The 3,915-nt window shown below is 29.4% G+C and overlaps 1 long non-coding RNA gene across 1 annotated transcript; it reads left to right on the forward strand.

Moving 5' to 3' along the window:
• Nucleotides 1–776: 776 nt before the first annotated feature.
• LOC146884922 (uncharacterized) lies at nucleotides 777–3,065 on the forward strand. The gene is made up of 3 exons (XR_014996438.1): nucleotides 777–1,039; nucleotides 1,132–1,176; nucleotides 1,430–3,065. It is a non-coding gene; the product is annotated as an uncharacterized LOC146884922 (long non-coding RNA).
• Nucleotides 3,066–3,915: the final 850 nt, after the last annotated feature.

Raw genomic sequence — 3,915 nt, forward strand, 5'->3', positions numbered from 1 at the left:
ATCTATATTTTTCTAACTAATATTTAAAATAATAAACTGTTATATGTGATATCAATTGTTTTGTGGTGAAGATCAAATAGATCGAGTTACAATGGAATCGTAACGTTTATATTTGAGTCCTAACTAATAGTTATCGAATCGTGACATTTGAAATTACATCCTGATAAATAATTATAACTTTTGATCAAGTAATAAGCGTTTGATTTTAAGACAAACAAAAAAGTAGAATTATACGTCTCCCTCTCACAAATACAGGAATACCCATCTCTCAATATACTGAAGTTGAAACAAAATTTTAATATCTAAAATTAAAAAAAAAATTACAAATGCAAACGAATAGTTTACTGTGTAGCCATTCACGTGATACATTCAACTTTAATTTGTTTATATTTATTTTATAAGATTGATGTGGTCCTTAAAAACGAATTTTAAACTAATTCAATTTTATAAAATTAAAATTGATCTCTAAGATTTGTATATTATAAAATTATTTTAACTTGTAATTTTCAACCGTGATTCCAAAGTGTGATTTCGGAGAGCAACTACAAAACATGCTATAATATAATAGCTAATAATAGAAAAAGAGAAAAGTTCAAAAAAAGAGAATCTTGGAGCTAACGTGGGAAGAAAACTTAGATATTTCGTTACGCCTTAATTGGTGGAAGAAAAAAAAAAAGAAACCACACCTTTTATCTCGAAAAAATTGCAGAACTCACTCTCATAAAAAAATTTATTCTCGAAAGTGGAGACCTTTCAATTATTTTTCTCTATCATGAAAATTTGATTATAAATAGAAGGAGTGTGTGGGAGAAGGATCAGTAATAGATCTCATCCAAAGCCAGTGAAGGTGAATGTTATGCTGCTAAAAAGTTGTGGTGGTTTAGGTACAATGTTGCTTCTTCTAAGTCAATGTTTTGCTGAGTGATTCATTACACTTCATAGCTTCAAACATGGATCGCTCAGAGGAAACAACACCTGTACCTAAACCACTTAACTTCACTCTTGTTGCTTTCTTCGTCTGTCTTCTATGAAGTCTCAGGTGCATCTGTTCAACTTTTTGTTCATCCTTTTCGTTTTCATTCTGCTATTCAATCTTGTATTAAAACATAGATCCCATGTTCTTTTCTGCAGTACCCTAATTCAGATTCGATTCTTCTGAACAAGAGAACAAGAGAGGTTTGATGTTTTTGAATTCTTTGTATTAATTTTATTAATTTGCCTAAATTTATTTTAGATAAATTATTAAATATATTAGAAGTTTCTCATTTATTAGAGATAAAATAATTTTACAAAATCTAAATGAAATACAAATTTCACATTATAAATTTTATTTTGTAAGATTTAATTAGACTTAAAATTCCCTTTTCAAAAAAGTACGATGAATTTATATTTTGTTTTATTTAAACTAAAGTAAAAAGTGGTCTTACAGGTGAAGAAGAAATGGAGATTTATGGAGATTTGACGGCTTTTGGAAGGAAAAGAAGATAAAGAAAATTTATTGATATATCTCCCAGTAAAATTATGATTTATATTCGATTTATCATTGGATCTGGCCATGGCCGAAAATTTGATAGTAGTTTTATAATATATTATTTTTCATTTTAACCGCAGGGATCGTAAATTGGAAGTCTATGCTCACAGAAATCAATCTCTTATTATTATTTTATTTTAGGTTTTCTTTGTTTTTCATATTTAATAATATTATTGTTTTGATGTATTTATTTTAGAGAGTGTTATATTTTTTTTTGCTTATCTTGTTTTCACATTAAATCTTTGTTGAATTTCATTAATTACTTTTTATATATGAGTTTTTACTTCTAACAGCAAGAGTTTTTTCAAAATTAAAAATATTGATATTCTCTTTTTTTTTTATTATTATTATTATTATTTTCTACTATTGTTGTTATCATATTAGTTTGAAAAAAATCATGCATATTCTCTGTTTTTCTTTGTTCTTGTGTTGTTTACCATAAAAGTACTTGCCTTGAATGAGATTATTTGAAATTTTTTAAAATTTGTTAAATTTATACTATATCTAACACTCCAAGAATAAAATTACTGTAGTTCTCGAAGAATCAAATTTTGTACATCTTCAAAGAACAACAAAAAAATACAAGTTGACTTAGGAGTTTGTCCTATTATAAGATGATCCATTAATATTTAGTAATATATAACTTCGGAAATTAATTAAATTACATAAAATATTTAAGTGACATCTGATAGATATGCATTTTGCAATGAAATATATTTTTAATTCACTTGTGAAATTCATATTATTTTCTTAATGATGGAATAAAAAACATTCATTTAAAATGAATACCAAAACCAGAAAGTTGATAGTGTAGAATAAACAGTCCCTACAGCTCCAACAATCTCTCTTGTACCCCCAAAACCAAAATTATTTCCATGTTTGCCCATGGTAAAATATAAGAGTTACTGTCTCTCTTTCACAGCATACCCCTGCACCCCAAAAGCGCCCTCAGGCTCTGCACCCCCAAAATCACTCTCACGCTCTGCATCCCCAAAACCACCTCACTCTGTGTATTTGAATTGATTTTAGCAATAGATTACAAGATCCGTTTCATCAAAATTGAGAAACGGTCTTCGTTTTAAGAGTGCACCGAAACAGCTTTACAAATCCGTTTCAAACATGCCTGAAACGGAACACACATTTTCTTCTTCTTTTTTTGTCCGAAACGGAATGTGAAATCCGTTTCCCAGAAAGATGAAACGGAATACACAATCCGTTTCTGTTTTTTTTTTTTTTTTTACTGAAACGGATTCTGGAATCCGTCTCTCAAAGGACCGAAACAGAACATGAAATCCGTTTTGGTGTCTTTTTTGAGTTTTTGACTGAAAGGGAGTGTGAAATCCGTTTCAGCATCTGATTGACGTAATTAACAGTGTGAAGTCCGTTCTGTACTGTACAATATTATGTTGTTACAGAAAGGGAAATAAGGGTTGTTCTATTACCGGCGAAGATTGAAAAGTTGAAACATATAATTGTGGATTCAGCTTTATGTGTAGTCTCTTTATGAAAAGTAAAAGAAATATTGGTGTTGAAAGATGTACCAGCCGACCAAATTCTTAGTCTGAAAGATTGGCCATGGATGACAGAAGCATTAATAAAGTTAGTCAATATTAAAGTTTACTTAGTAAAAGTTAAATATAACATAATATAACAATTAATTAGATCACCAACACAGCACACGTAAGTTGTAAGGCCATATTAAAGTTTACTTAGTAAAAGTTAAATATAACATAACAAATACAAATCTGCTAGTAATCCGATGAATAACTAATTTTCTGATAAACTAAGCAAAACAATATTTACCAATTTCTCACTCTTCTTATTATTAAAAGCAAGCTCGCTTTTAGCTAATATTATGCTTCTAACATAATTAATGAACATTAAGAGAAATATAATTCAATGCTCAGATTCCACCCGTCTAAATTATAAAATGCATTGTTATTTACCATTCCCACCAAATCAAGCACAGAAAGAAGGGGACCACCCAGCACAACGAAAATTGTGAAAGGTTTGGTACAGTTGGATATTCTCATCCCGAAAACCAGCTTTTTGTTTCAATTAATTTTGTATTTTATCATGTGAAAGAAAATATCAGAGTAGTCCTAAATTTGATTGCAAAGAAATACCAAAAATTAACACAAGTAAGCTATTGAATCAAAGTTTTGTATGAATCATAATTGATACTCACATGATGTGTGGCCGCTTGGGAAACTCTTGTGTCCTTCTTTTATATCGCTCTCCTTGCCATGACACACCACACCTCCCCATTTATCATAGTTATGTAAAGTTAATCAAAGAGAAAACGATTAACAAACAAAAAAAACCAAAATGGATTCTAAAATCCGTTTCAGTGTCCTCCTACACGGATTTCATAATCCGTTTCT

The sequence above is a fragment of the Vigna unguiculata genome, chromosome 7 (genome assembly GCF_037176805.1).
Source record: "Vigna unguiculata cultivar grain cowpea cultivar isolate G323 ecotype 2 chromosome 7, ASM3717680v1, whole genome shotgun sequence".
NCBI lineage: Eukaryota > Viridiplantae > Streptophyta > Magnoliopsida > Fabales > Fabaceae > Vigna > Vigna unguiculata.